The sequence below is a fragment of the Leopardus geoffroyi genome, chromosome A2 (genome assembly GCF_018350155.1).
Source record: "Leopardus geoffroyi isolate Oge1 chromosome A2, O.geoffroyi_Oge1_pat1.0, whole genome shotgun sequence".
In the NCBI taxonomy this organism is placed as follows: Eukaryota; Metazoa; Chordata; class Mammalia; order Carnivora; family Felidae; genus Leopardus; species Leopardus geoffroyi.
In genome coordinates, this window is record NC_059331.1 from 127021437 (window position 1) to 127037906 (window position 16470).

Here is a 16470-nt window from a genome sequence, read left to right on the forward strand (position 1 = left end):
ACTGCCTGAGTTCTGACAGCCAGCGGGACTTGACATCTGGAATGTTAAAAGCCAACACCTCTGCTCTCAGAGAGCAGGAGGTCTGGAGGATAACGGGAGAAAGAGTTGTTGAGCCCTGGAGGACAGAGTTCAGCTTGGCGGGGAACAAAGGCACTGCCCAGTGCCATCTCCCTCACCCATCCCCCAGCCAAAATCCCAAAGGGAACCAGTTCCCATCAGGGAACTTGCTTGCACCGCGCAGACACCCAACACTGTGCTTCTGCTGATCCATCCCTCCGACAGGTCTACCTCCCTCCTGGTGCTTCAGGGCCCCTCCGGAAGCAGACCACCAAAGGCAAAGCAAGCTGAGTCTGCGTCTCCCGCCTCTGTGCACCTTGTGGACCCACCCCAGCTAACACGCCAGATTCCATTGAAGCAGCACCACAAGCTGGCAGTGTGCAAGTAGCCCAGACAAAGGCCACACCACTCCACAGTGAGTCCTACCCTTGGGAGAGGGGAAGATAAGGTACACACCAGTCTGACTGTGGTCCCAGCGGTGGGCTGGGGGCAGACAACGGGTCTGACAGCGGCCCCACCCACCAACGCAAGTTACTCCAGACAGCACAGAGGAAGAGCCCTGCAGTTCCGTGCCACTCCAGGGACTATCCAAAATGACGAAACAGAAGAATTCTCCTCAAAAGAAACTCCAGGAAGTAGTGACAGCTAACAAACTGATCAAAAACGATTTAAGCAATATAACAGAAAATGAATGTAAAATAATAGTCATAAAATTAATCACCAGGCTTGAAAAAAGTATAGAGAACAGCAGAGAATCTACTGCTACAGAGATCAAGGGACCAAGAAACAGTCAGGAGGAGCTAAAACATGCTATAAATGAGCTGCAAAATAAAATGGAGGCAACCACAGCTCGGATTGAAGAGGCAGAGGAGAGAATAGATGAATTAGAAGATAAAATCATGGAAAAAGAGGAAGCTGAGAAAAAGAGAGATAAAAAAATCCAGGAGTATGAGGGGAGAATTAGAGAACTAAGCAATGCTATGAAATGCAATAATATACACATAATTGGGATTCCAGGGGAGGAAGAGAGAGAGAAAGGTGATGAACATGTACTTGAAGAAATCATAGCTGAGAACTTCCCTGATCTGGGCAAGGAAAAAGACATTGAAATCCAAGAGACACAGAGAACTCCCTTCAGACGTAACTTGAATTGATCTTCTGCATGACATATCACAGTGAAACTGGCAAAATACAAGGATAAAGAGAAAATTCTGAAAGCAGCTAAGGATAAACATGTTCTAACATATAAAGGGAGACCGATAAGACTAGTGATGGATCTATCTACTGAAACTTGGCAGGACAGAAAGGAATGGCAGGAAATCTTCAGTGTGATGAACAGAAAAAATATGCAGCTGAGAATCCTTTATCCAGCACGTCTCTCATTTAGAATAGAAGGAGAGATAAAGGTCTTCCCAAACAAACAAAAACTGAAGGAATTCATCACCACTAAACCAGCCCTACCAGAGATCCTAAGGGGGATCCTGTGAGACAAAGTACCAGAGACATCACTACAAGCATGAAACCTACAGACATCACAATGATTCTAAACCCATATCTTTCTATAATAACACTGAATGTAAATGGACTATATGCTCCAACCAAAAGACATAGGGTATCAGAATGGATAAAAAAAAAAAAACCAAGACCCATCTATTTGCTGTCTACAAGAGACTCATTTTAGACCTGAGGACACCTTCAGATTGAAAGCGAGGGGATGGAGAACTATCTATCATACTACTGGAAGTCAAAAGAAAGCTGGAGTAGTCATATCAGACAAACTAGACTTTAAATTAAAGGCTGTAACAAGAGATGAAGAAGAGTATTATATAATAATTACAGGGTCTATCCGTTAGGAAGAGCTAACAATTATAAATGTCTATGCGAGAATACAGGAGCCCCCAAATATATTAAACAATTACTCACAAACATAAGCAACCTTATTGATAAGAATGTGGTAACTGCAGGACTTTAATACTCCACTTACAACAATGGATAGATCATCTAGACACAGGATCAATAAAGAAACAAGGGCCCTGAATGATACATTGGATCAGATGGACTTGACAGATATATTTAGAACTCTGCATCCCAAAGCAACAGAATATACTTTCTTCTCGAGTGCACATGGAACATTCTCCAAGATAGATCACATAATGGGTCACAAAACAGCCCTTCATAAGTATACAAGAATTGAGATCATACCATGCATACTTTCAGACCACAATGCTATGAAGCTTGAAATCAACCACAGGAAAAAGTCTGGAAAACCTCCAAAAGCATGGAGGTTAAAGAACACCCTACTAACGAATCAGTGGGTCAACCAGGCAATTAGAGAAGAAATTAAAAAATATATGGAAACAAATGAAAATGAAAATACAACAATCAACGCTTTGGGATGCAGCAAAGGCAGTCCTGAGAGGAAAATACATAGCAATCCAGGCCTATCTCAAGAAACAAGAAAAATCCCAAATACAAAGTCTAACAGCACACCTAAAGGAAACAGAAGCAAAACAGCAAAGACACCCCAAACCCAGCAGAAGAAGAGAAATAATAAAGATCAGAGCAGAAATAAACAATATAGAATCCAAAAAAACTGTAGAGCAGATCAATGAAACAAAGAGTTGGTTTTTTGACAAAATAATCAAAATTGATAAACCTCTAGCCAGGCTTCTCAAAAAGAAAAGGGAGATGACCCAAATAGATAAAATCATGAATGCAAATGGAATTATTATAACCAATCCCTCAGAAATACAAGAAATTATCAGGGAATACTATGAAAAATTATATGCCAACAAACTGTGGACAACCTGGAAGAAATGGACAAATTCCTAAACACCCACACACTCCCAAAACTCAAACAGGAAGAAATAGAAAGTTTGAACAGACCCACAACCAGTGAAGAAATTGAATCAGTTATCAAAAATCTCCCAACAAATAAGATGGCTTATTGGGGACCAGATGGCTTTCCTGGGGAATTCTACCAGACATTTAAAGCAGAGAAAATACCTATCCTTCTCAAGCTATTCCAAAAAATAGAAAGGGAAGGAAAACTTCCAGACTCATTCTATGAAGCCAGCATTACTTTGATTCCTAAACCAGACAGAGACCCAGTAAAAAAAGAGAACTACAGGCCAATATCCCTGATGAATATGGATGCAAAAATTCTCAATAAGATACTAGCAAATCGAATTCAACGGCATATAAAAAGAATTATACACCATGATCAAGTGGGATTCATTCCTGGGCTGCAGGGCTGGTTCAACATTCACAAATCAATCAACGTGATATATCACATTAATAAAAGAAAAGAACCATATGATCCTGTCAATCGATGCAGAAAAAGCATTTGACAAAATTCAGCATCCATTCTTAATAAAAGCCCTCGAGAAAGTCAGGATAGAAGGAACATACTCAAACATCATAAAAGCCATTTATGAAAAGCCCACAGCTAGTATCATCCTCAATGGGGAAAAACTGAGAGCTTTCTCCCTGAGATCAGGAACACAACAGGGATGTCCACTCTCACCGCTGTTAACATAGTGTTGGAAGTGCTAGCATCAGCAATCAGACAACAAAATGAAATCAAAGGCATCAAAATTGGCAAAGATGAAGTTAAGCCTTCACTCTTTGCAGATGACATGATATTATACATGGAAAACCCAACAGACTTCACCAAAAGTCTGCTAGAACTGATACATGAATTCAGCAAAGTCGCAGGATACAAAATCAATGTCCAGAAATCAGTTGCATTCTTATACACTAATAATGAAGCAACAGAAAGACAAATAAAGAAACTGATCCCATTCACAATTGCACCAAGAACCATAAAATATCTAGGAATAAACCTAACCAAAGATGTAAAAGATCTGTATGCTGAAAACTATAGAAAGCTTATGAAGGAAATTGAAGAAGATAAAAAGAAATGGAAAAACAGTCCATGCTCATGGTTTGAAAGAATAAATATTATTAAAATGTCAGTACTACCCAAAACTATCTACACATTCAATGCAATCCCAATCAAAATTGCACTAGTATTCTTCTCGAAGCTAGAACAAGGAATCTTAAAATTTGTATGGAACCACAAAAGGCCCCGAATAGCCAAAGTAATTTTGAAGAAGACCAAAGCAGGAAGCATCACAATCCCAGACTTTAGCCTCTACTACAAAGCTGTAATGATCAAGACAGCATGGTATTGGCACAAAAACAAACACATAGACCAATGGAATAGAATAGAAACCCCAGAACTAGACCCACAAAAGTATGGCCAACTAATCTTTGACAAACCAGGAAAGAATATCCAATGGAAAAAAGTCTCTTTAACAAATGGTGCTGGGAAAGCTGGACAGCAACATGAAGAAGAATGAACTTTCTTACACCAGTCACAAAAACAAACTCAAAATGGATAAAGGATCTGAATGTGAGACAGGAAACCATCAAAACCCTAGAGGGGAAAATAGGAAAAAACCTCTCTGACTTCAGCCGCAGAAATTTCTTACTTGACACATCCCCAAAGGCAAGGGAATTAAAACCAAAAATGAATTACTGGGACCTTATGAAGATAAAAAGCTTCTGCACAGCAAAGGAAACAACCAACAAAACTAAAAGGCAACCAACGGAATGGGAAAAGATATTTGCAAATGACATATCGGATAAAGGGCTAGTATCCAAAATCTATAAAAAGCTCACCAAACTCCACACCTGAAAAACAAATAATCCAGTGAAGAAATGGGCAGAAGACATGAATAGACACTTCTCTAAAGAAGACATCCAGATGGCCAACGTCACTCCTCATCAGGGAAATACAAATCAAAACCACACTCAGATACCACCTGATGCCAGTCAGAGTGGCTAAAATGAACAAATCAGGAGACTATAGATGGTGGAGAGGATGTGGAGAAACGGGAACCCTCTTGCACTGTTGTGGGAATGCAAACTGGTGCAGCCGCTCTGGAAAACAGTATGGAGGTTCCTCAAAAAATTAAAAATAGACCTACCCTATGACCCAGCAATAGCACTGCTAGGAATTTACCCAAGGGATACAGGAGTACTGATGAATAGGGGCACTTGTACCCCAATGTTTATAGCAGCACTCTCAACAATAGCCAAATTATGGAAAGAGCCTAAATGTCCATCAACTGGTGAATGGATAAAGAAATTGTGGTTTATATACACAATGGAGTACTACGTGGCAATGAGAAAGAATGAAATATGGCCCTTTGTAGCAACATGGATGAAACTGGAGAGTGTGATGCTAAGTGAAATAAGTCATACAGAGAAAGACAGATACCGTATGTTTTCACTCTTATGTGGATCCTGAGAAACTTAACAGAAGTCCATGGGGGAGGGGAAGAAAAAAAAAAGAGGTTAGAGAGGGAGAGAGCCAAAGCATAAGAAACTCTTACAAACTGAGAACAAACTGAGGGTTGATGGGGGGTGGGAGGGAGGGGAGGGTGGGTGATGGGTATTGAGGAGGGCACCTTCTGGGATGAGCACTGGGTGTTGTATAGAAACCAATTTGCCAATAAGTTTCTTATATATATATATATATATATATATATATATATATATATATATATATATATATAAAGAATAGTCAAATAGCACAATGTAACATTTAAACCACTAGTCCAGAAGATAAAAAATCTCTATATAAAACTTTTAGCATTGTATGCAGTGCTGGAGGGCTCAGTTGGTTAAACATCTGACTGGATCTCAGCTTAGGTCTTGATCTCAGGATTGTAAATTTAAGCTCAGTGTTGGGCTCCACACCCAGCATGGAGCCTACTTTAAAAAGAAAACAAAACACTTGGCATTATCTTAGATCATTTTAAAAACTTTCTGAAAAATCTTAACATTCTGGTGAATGATCTGCTTTTGGTATACCTGCTAATTCTGTTTACTGTTTAGTAGTTTGAAAATCTGACCATCAATCATGAACCACTTCAACAGTCCTGTGTAGAAAAACTATCTCCCTTCTCAACTGCGGTTTTCACTCAGTGAAAAACTGTGTACAATAGGGACACTATTATGATACGAGTCAGGGTGATATTGTGAAAGACTAGAAATGACTAGATCTAGTTTTACATTAATGCCTTACTAAATGTGTCATCTTGAGTATGTCATTTTACTTTTCACAGGTTTAGTTTCTTCACAGGCAAAATGGAGATGAAAATTTTTGCCATTTACCTCAAAGAGTTGTTGTAAGGATGAAATTAGAGACAACACCAAGAAAGGAGAAAAGGAAAGAATGTGTTTTGCAATCTATTTCCCACATGACTGTATACAGGTTTAACAGAAGATAGCTGGGTCTTAATTTTACAATTTAAAGTAACTGATTTGACATCCATCCAGTCCCAACCCTCCCTTCATTACTTTCCTTTTTAGTAAATTCTAACACCTAGAACTCTTCCCCCACCACCCATCCAAATACTGAATAATCCCTAGGAGGTCATATAGACCTTGTCTTTAAGTCAGTGTTTTCCAAACTGTTTCCTGTAGAAAAGTGGTTAACAAGGTATCATTTTTAAGAGTTTTATGGCCAAATGTGATTGGAAGATATTGTATTAAACAAAATTAAACAAGACTCTTCCAAGCCTTCATTTTGATGCTGTACATGGTCAATCTCAGGGATGAATATAACATTTTGTGTCTTCCAACTTATGTGACCCTCTTTTCTCATGCAGTATTCCTCAAATCAGTTTGAAAATACTTATTTCAGATAAGCATGAGTTGTGTACACACCCATACACTCTCTCTGGTACTTTGAGATTCTCAGAATGAAAAGCAAAATCCCAAATACTAAATGAATTTTCCAATGGTGACTACTACTTCTTGGCAGCAAATTAAGTAAGATATGGATTACTCAATCAGATCATTAGGTCTCCACTTAAGGTACTACAGCCACAAACTGATGGGACACCAGAGCAGTAGTCATACTCAGATACCTTTAGCTGTGAGCAGTCACTACTCTGTAAAGCCACTGAGTGTAATATCTGGGAGAAACAATAGATTCATCCTTACATTCCAATTAAAAAAAAAACAAAAAGAACCACTATGTTGACCCCTTAAAAAACATACATTCAGGTTAAACCTGACCCTTGGGCCACAAATATGGATCCATTGTTTGTAAAGTACATCACTAAATTTCTACATTACCATCTAGAAAGTAAGGGCCATTCATTCATTCATCTTATTTGTGCTAATCACTGATACATTTTTTTAAGGTTTTAAGTAATCTCTACACCCAGTGTAAGGCTTGAACTCACAACCCTGAGATCAAGAATTATACACTCTACTGACTGAACCAGCCAGACACCCCTAATCACTGATACTTTTGTTATTTTTATATTTTATAATCTAAGCCCCCATTTAACCATTAGACTGGAAAAGATGACACATAAACCAACAAAATTTAGTAATACTCTGATAGAGGTATAAATATTGAGATGATGGAGAAAGGTAAATAAAAGTGGACCACTAGAGGAAATAGAGGGCATTCTGGACAAAGGAAAGAATAGTGTCAGAAGCATAAACAAAATTAAGTGAAATAGAGTTTCTGGGCTGGAGAGGCATCATAAGTCTCATTTATTTAATGCCAGGAACTGAGCAAGATTCTGGGTCCCTGGCTGGTGCACCCAGAGAGTGTGCGCCTGAACCCCAGGCATCGCCCAACAGACCCCCAAAGCTTGGCCAAGGCAACTTCAGGTGAGCCACCCCCCCCCCCCCCCAGCCCCTTGTGAGCACAGAAGGTGGCGCTCTACCCCAGCTGAGCTGGGAGAGGTTGGGGAGGGGATGCAGGGCCCCAGGCCCGTAGACCTTTGGTGGGGAGCCTGAGAGTCACCCAGCAGCTGGCACGGTGCACAGCATACACACACAGCCTTCAGACCCAGATTTCAGACACCCAACAGCTGGCAAGGCCTGCCCCTTAACGTCCCACACGGCAGGGCTGGACAAGGAGTCCCAGACCTGGCAGGTGCTCTGTCCCACCTTCCTGCAGCCGCCTGGGTCCCTAATCTCACCATTTCCCTCCCATATGCTGCCTTCCTCACTCCCAGGGTCTGTGGGTCTCCTCTTTTTGGAGGAAGGGGAAGATTAAGAAGAGGTTTGCCAGTTGGGTGGGGAGCACAGGACCTCCTTCAGACCTCGGCAGGAGCCTGTGAATTGTGGAGGGATTGTCAGGACTGTCTTTGGGTTTGGAGCCTTTGACAGCAGGCTGGGGGCGGTGGGGAGGCCTGTCCACCCCTCCTGCTCCACAGACCTGACCTGGACCCCTCCTCACACCAAGATCTGACTCCCATGTGGCAAATTCCTTCAGAGTCTTACTGGGATTGGAAGAAGCCCTCTGGCACAGAGACTCCTAGAGGTCTTCAGGAGGTCTCCAGCTATCAACCCTGAGACTCTGCTCCCTACCAAGCCCCACATGCTCCCCTTCCAGATCAAGCATGGTGTCCAGGGTCTGGGGGAGGGGTTGAGTAGGACCCTGGATGGAGGCAGATGCCCCTACTCCTCACTGATGGAGCTGGGCCACTGTTCAAGAGAGAGGGGACAGAACCTTCTGGAGGTGGGAGCTGGAGGTCCAGGCTGGCAGCGAACATAGCTGCTCTGTCTCCCCTAGGTCCTGTTGAGCCTGCAGGTATAGCTGATAAATAAAATACTCTTTTTATCAAAGGAGTCAGTCTAGTGGTGAAGACAAAAAAAAAAAAAAAGGATAGCAGCATGATAAACGCTATGCTAGATAATTTCCACAAGATACTGTGGGATTACAGAATTGACTTGGAAATGTAAGCACGAGCCAGATCATGAAAGATGAAAGACCTACAGGCCATGCTACAGATTTCGGACCTAATCTCGAATTATGAGGAGACCTGAAGTGTTTCAGGAAGGCAAATGACATCAGACTTGTATCTTAGAAAGACACTGATGCAGTGTGGAGAGCAGGGGAGACTGAAGCAAATACTTTTGCCAATACATAATTCAGTTTTCCATAAAATAGAAATTGTAGACTATGACCAGGTTATAAGTATTAAAAACATATATATTCTACATATGCAGAATGTAACAGATGGAGCGATCTGAGACACTGAGTCTAACATCAATGAAGGGAACAAATGAAAGAACACAGTTGGACTAAAAAAGATGTCACCTGCAGCCTTCTTCCCGCCCCGCCCCCCGCCCCCACTGCATGTTTGCGTCGTCAGGGCTGGGGGTAGTCTGGATGTATACAGTGGTGACTGGGAATATCAGAGGGCAACTGCTACCAGGATAAGAGATTTATAAACAGCTTAGTAATGAAGACTCTTCTTTTACCACCTATCAGGAAAAAGCAGATATTCAAGCTGTTCTGTAGCAAAGATCCTGTTAAGAACCTAAGAATGCATGTTAGGCAAAATTTCAAAGGCAAATCAACAAAATGCTGTTTCAGTGAGTCATCAAGGTCACAGCTTCTTCCAAAGACATACAATCTGATGGTGTATTTCCATCTCTGAATATAAGAAATCTTCCTTGCTATTTATTAGGTTAACAAATGACTCCACTTCTCCAATCTAATACAGAACATACTAAACTCTCAATCTTTAAAAAAAAAAAACAAAACCTCACAATTTTAGGTTATCTGTGAAACGTTTGTGATTTGCTAAACACAAAACTGTGTCACCTAAGGAGAGGTAAGATTTAAAGGTGGCTTGCTTTTTCTTCCCCTTTTTATTTGAATGACTTGAGGTCTACCAAGATAAAGTACTACAACATTAGTACAATTAAACCTTAGCCTCAAGGAACCTTTTATAAGGCCTAAGGAAACCTTAGCCGCAAGGAAATGTTGCGTCAAGACATCCTGCTATCAGTGAAGCTGTCTGATTTCCAATTAAGTTGCTTCCAACAAAAACGGAAAATAAACACATCTTGCTTTTAGAACATGACATGATTTTATGTATTATTCAAAAGCATGTGTTTTAATATAATGAATTACCTATTCCATTTACACAAGACCTTGTTTTCTGAGAACCACACTTAAAATTAAAAGTCTTTATGTTATGCCAACCATTGGTCCCAGTACAACAGAGCTTATTATATTTAATAGATCTGGTAAAATAGAGGTGGTGAACTGGCAACCCAAGGGATAAATGTGGCCCAGGAACAAGTTTTCCTTGGTCTGGACAGCCTTTGCTTAATTGAATTAGCAGTTAATATTTACTTGGAGATAAGCAATTTACATGTTTCTATGTCAGAATAAAGATACATTACAAAGTATAATGTAAAATTCACATGAATTTAAGATAAAACAGATTTGCTCCTGATTTCCATGATTATTCTCTTTACATCTCTATTAGGTTATCTTCTTAGTAAAGCTTTGAAAAGCATTCTCCTGAGTTGTCACACTGAATACACATTATAGAAAGAACTGCATTGAAATGGTTAACTTTTAGGTTTTTGTACTTGGAGAAACAAATTTCACTTATTTAGAAAATTAGTTTTAACAAACCTAATTATTTGCCAATTATGTTGTATTAGAGCACTGTTATCTGAAGTAAAAGAATTTTCAGTTAACACAGCTTGTGGAAACTGAGCTTTTCTGTGATTAATACGCAATGTGAAAGAAGAACTAAAAGTTTTTACAAAATAAATGACACAACTGGATATATAATATGACAAAAACAGAATCTTGATTTAATTAGCCACAGTATTTTTAGGTCTCAAATTGAGAGAGATCTGTGAGGTCCTAGAAAGAGTTCTAAATAATCATTTTCATTTTACACCATAATGTGCAAGGAAAACTTCAGAGACTGAGCCCATTTCTCTCCTACAAAGCAAGATTCCTACAAATTAATCCCAAATCAAAGAAAAAAATATACACATATTAATGTTTGTTTATTTCTGAGAAAGAGAGAGAGAGAGAGAGAGAGAGACAGAGAGACAGAATCTGAAGTAGGCTCCAGGCTCTGAGCTGTCAGCACAGAGCCTGATGTGGGGCAAGATCATGACCTGAGCCGGAGTCAGATGCTTAACCAACTGAGCCACCCACACGTCCCCCAAATCAAGGAATATTTTTAAAAGAAGGCAATTCTCCAATTTCTTAGTTACATTTAAATGTCTGACAAACCTTTTATTTAACATAGTAATTCTTACAAACAGCTAAAATCCATTCTGCTATTGGTTGAAAGGGTTATATCGTAAGGTATCGTAAAGATTAACAAGTACACATCTACGGAGTACTTTGGTATACTACAATAGAAACATAAAGATGTTTTATTGTATGTTTTTGACATCTCAATAGTTTGCAAACTTATCTGCACATTTCTTCCAGTAATTGCAAGCCTTTAACGTCTGTTCTTTATCCAGACTAACATTCCTTAATACTTATTTCCCTATCTTTTCCAAGTTCATCTTTTCCCCCAGAGGTTATGATGCAAGATGTCTATAACCAAATCAGAGGTTCAAAAGCTTTCTTTCTTTCTTTATAAATCAATTCAGTACTTTATTTTTACTTAGATGTTTGATTTTAAGCATTGCTTCTATCTCTACTTCATGCCACCGTTTGTGGCTTTTTTCTATTACTGCGTTTACTACTTACTACAGACCCTAGTGAATTACTCATGGCTGGTGTAGCACTGTCCTCAGTAGGAAAGCAAAGGTGGTGGCTGCCTTCATGAGAACTATTCCACAGAGAGAGAGCAGGGAATATCTTCCTATTTTAACTAATTCATATAAATGCTTCCTTCCATTAATATGGGTAATCAATAACTACCCTTACAAATAGTTCTTTTGAAATACATAAAGTCTTAGGAATAGGAAAACACTGGATACAGTATTTCAATTGTAGAAGGAATTTTTGAAAACTATTTTTTAATTTTTTAATTTATGGATTAAATTAATGTATTTTATGTATTTATCTTGAGAGAGAGAGCAAGAGAGCAGGGGAGGGGTAGAAAGAGAGAGGGAGAGAGAGAATCCCAAGCAGGCTCTGTGCTGTCAGTGCAGAGCCCCATGCAAGGCTCGGTCTCACAAACTGTGAGACCACGACCTGAGCTGAAATCAAGAATCAGATGCTTAACTGACTGAGCCACCAGGCACCCCTTACACTATTTTTCATTATTTTTTTCATTTGAAGACACTTAAGTAATTTTATTTTAACACTTATCAATTCTGGATTATGTATACTCCACCTGAAGCAGAAAGAGAACAGATGAAATGCAACAGTCAGGACAATAGTAAAAGAGAAATAGTACAGAGCCTTACTGGAAGGGATGTTGCTGCTTTGTTCCCTGGCAGAGCCACAAGGGCAGGAAGAGAGAAATCAATACCTATAATGTTGTGGATAGCCTGTCTGGGGAGCCCTTCCCAGTCTTCCTAAGGCATTCATTAACACTGTATTGAGTTGAGACTGAAGTCATAACTAAAAGAGGACGATGGGTGCCCTTACTGGGAGATACTTTTGTCTCACAGTTCTAAAAAAAACCAGCAAAATCACTATTACACAAGTATATATCATAAAGAGGAAAAAATATCTTCAATGTCCTCATAATTAGCTTCTGCCAGAGGCATGGATCCTTGCCAGCAAAGTGAGAGGATCTTTCCATCTGGTGCCCTTTGGGTGCTGGGGGTGGCAAAGGGACAGCCAGGCTAAAACCATGCTGTGAAACAGTGGTGTGCTGGAGCCCCATCATTCTGGCTTGTGAGGACTGAATTTTTATTAATTTGCAAGCAGTTCATGTTACACTGCTTGAAACTGATCATGGTGGAAGTATTCATATTTACATCACGGACACTGAGAGCTGGTTTTCCAACATGCCATTGTGTGGAAGTCAGCAGCACTTGAAACAGACTCCTGGTTCTGCACCTTACTATATGTGACCTCAGGAAAGTTACTACACTTCTCTACGTCAATTTTTTCAACTGGTAAAACCACAAGTATTGCACCTCATGAGAAGAACTTAAAAATGGTAACAGCTATAAAGTACTAAGCAATCAGAGTAACAAGCAAATATTAAGTAGTCTATCAATGCTAGTTATAATCTGTCACACATTGATGGTTCATGTGACTTTGTCCTTAAATTTCAAAGCAATTTTAATGGAGCAAGGGTCCTTAAATAAAAGGGCAATGTCAACAATTTCATAATAATACAAGTATATGGAGAACAAATGTTTTTGTTCGCTCTTCCCCTGCTACCCTCAAGGCAAAATTTCTAACTTAGCATACACTTAATTTACTTGGCCTTCTGTACAAATATCATACAACTAAAAAGTATTAGAAAGTATTACAATGCCAAAGAACCCCATGCTTATGGTAAATATTATATGAATATAGGGCCCAGGCTCAATTTGTGAATAGTAATGTAACACAATGGACCTTTACAAAGCTATCAGAGAGCAGGCCTTACAACTGACCAGGAATCTCAAACTGACAGCAAATACAGCAGCCCAAACAGATGTTTTATTTGAATACAGAGTTTTTTTCTTCTTCTTTTCTAAAATATGAATGTAAATAAATGCCTTTAAGAGATCAACTTAAGCCCACCAGTCCCCATCTCTTACATCTATGAAAGTCTGAAGGAAACCAGAAGCAAGCTTCTAAGAGTCCTCTCCAAATGAAGTCACAAAGGATACAAGTAACTTCTCCAGCAACTGAGTTCTAAGAACAGGTAAAGAGTGGTCTACCAAGGAAACTTGTTACAGATCAGCACCCAAGGCTTTTATTGGGAACTAGTACAGAAGCACCCCTATGCCTACCATGTTCTAAAATTCCAGACTCTCAAAAGGAAAAGAGGTGTCCAATATAAACACTTTGCACAACTCAGGCACAGCAAACTACTCTCACCATTTAAGGCAAGTTTTATTTCAGTCAACTGTTTACCAGTCAAGTTCTCAGACTAAGGCCAACCTTGCAAGCAGACCTTTCTAAGTCAGTGTTATCAGGCCTGCTATCAACTGCTTTTGTACACCTACCTTTAATTTTTCTTCCCTGACAGCCAGAGGAGCCTTGTCCAAAGGTCTTTACCTGATACCCCAAAGCCTTCTTTCTCTCATACAAAAGCGACCCATTTGCCAACCACTAATTATCCCCACTGCTCCAGTTTTATTAATGCATACGAAAATAATTCAACCGTTATCTTATCTAGCCAAACAAAAGTTGACTTATTTTCCCAATGTTATTAAATATCACTCTACTAATCAGAACCTCTAGTTAGCATGAGCTAGCCTGGATCTACACTGAGATAGGATTCCAGCCAGAGGTAGAAAACAAGTCACTTAAGTTGTCCATTGGCTTTATCATGTAAATATATAATTTCCATTTGACTTGCTGGAAATACTGAAAATAGTTCAAGGACTCTTATTACTATCCTGAAGACTCTTCTCATCTCTCACTTCCAATCTTACTCAACAAAGTGCACAGTGCAAAGCCAAATGGATTTGGTATCTAGGTTTCCCAGGGGCAGTCAGCCCCCAGGAAGTAGGACAAAAAGTGCACTGGCTGCCAGTTTTGCTGTATGAGGGCGCCACTGAGGAGCCACTTCTAAGCCACTGGTGAGGATGCACCTGACCCTTAACAGCTTTCAGCATTCTCTCACCCCAGATCCCTTCTTCAACTCCCAGGAAGCACTGCACTCCTTCCTGCAAAGGTCCAGAGCCACACAAAACAGATATTCTCAGTTTCTGTCAAGTTTAAAAATACTCAAGGGTTGGGAAGCTGAGGGCCACCATGGCTGTCAGCAAGAGGGTGAGCAGGGTTCAGCAGGCTCCACCTGGAATTATATTCAAGTCCAATAGCCCATGCTAGACCCCATGAACCACCTCACGGACCTGTCTCCTGGGGGACCTAATGCTTCGATCACAAAAACCTGCATCCTGGAACTCCTGGACATTGATGGGACAATCAACTGAGAATGACCAGAGCTTGAGCACTGCTTTGGTTCCATTCTGATAGACTTATCTTGTGCATGGAAAGTTTAGCACTGTTCTGCCAATGTGTGCACTGGAGAGGACCATGGTCACTCCAACAACAGTGCAGACTGCCTTCCATTGAAGGATTCAGATCCTGACTATCTGCTAGGGGTCGACAAGGCCTTGAGGGTGGAGGCCAGAGACCATCAGGTGACTTGGCTATCCTGGTCCTCTTGTGTAGAATGTTTCTGAATCCCGAGACTAGCTCTGAAGCTGTGTTTTTGCTTCACAGCTGGGGGCGGGGAAGGATGTATGACATCATGTCATAATCCACTCAGATGCTAAATAGGAATTTAAGCAAATTTTATGGAGGCCTTGTTCTAATGAATCCCTTTTATTCAATTAAAGTGGTTTAAACAGTACACTAGGCATTTGTTGACAGCATTTTCCCAAAGGGTGGCCTTTGAAGTACAGCCAGTAGGATTGCTAGTGCTATTTACTCGAGCAACCCAAGTATAGGTTTATCTCCTCAAGCCGGAATTGGGTTAAAATAAAGACTGTAAAGCCACAGGCCAAGCAGTGTCAGTTCTCAATCTGTGGAGCAGCTGATCTTCCTGTCTTCCAGGGAAATGAGAGAACACTCATTTTGATCCAATGGTGGGAAATCTCTTTCCCAATTGGTAGGGTTTAGGGTAGGACACCAAATTAAAGAATATTGGTAGGTAAATCTCAGCCATCTCTTTCAGCACTAATGGGGAAAAAAGCAAATAGCATTTTCATAATTATCATAAATTTTAAATGAGTGAAATCCCTATTCAGTCGATTGCAATGTCCGAAATAAAAATCACAAAATGACTGCCAAAACAGGAATAAAGACAATAGTTGCCCTTATTAGTATTTAGTACAATCTCAGCACTTCTAAATAAAAAGTGCCCATTAAAAATCTAGAGATGCAGTTGAAAACGTTTCTTCTAATAAAGGAAAAATAAATAGCAAAACTAAAATTATTATAATCCTAAAATAAGCTTTACATAATGGCTTCAAAAGGCTTGTCAGATTCCGTGATTTATTACAACAAAAATCTGCTGGCCACAAGTCCAAGGAACTGTATTATAGCAAAAATGCTAAAATAGGGCACACACCACAGGCAAATGGAACCATGCAGTTTCACCTAGCCTACAAACAGATTTTCAATCACTCACAAAGCCAAGTTGAACCTCATGTATTATAAAAGCGTGTAGAAAGTTAATTTAACCAAAGGTAGTCTGCCTTTATCATCTCAACACTATGCCTTTCAGATAAACATCAGCCAATTTCTCCTCAAAAATTTAAGGATTTCAAAGTTTTTTAAGCCTCATAATACACAAAACTATGTGCCACGTGTCTAAATGGAGCAATATCGAAAGTGTTGCTCATATCCTTCACATCATGATTTTCTAACCTTGAAAATAATTGTTAAAACTCCACTATTTTCTTCTTTAAATGAGTGCTGAAATATTTATTTGACAGTGATTAACAATGACAACAAAGCATTAAGAA

The 16470-nt window shown here is 39.8% G+C and overlaps 1 protein-coding gene across 4 annotated transcripts in view; it reads right to left on the reverse strand.

Moving 5' to 3' along the window:
* Nucleotides 1–16470, reverse strand: part of KIAA0895 (KIAA0895 ortholog) — a 75671-nt gene that overhangs the window by 31006 nt on the left and 28195 nt on the right. The gene's annotated exons all lie outside the window — the stretch shown is intronic.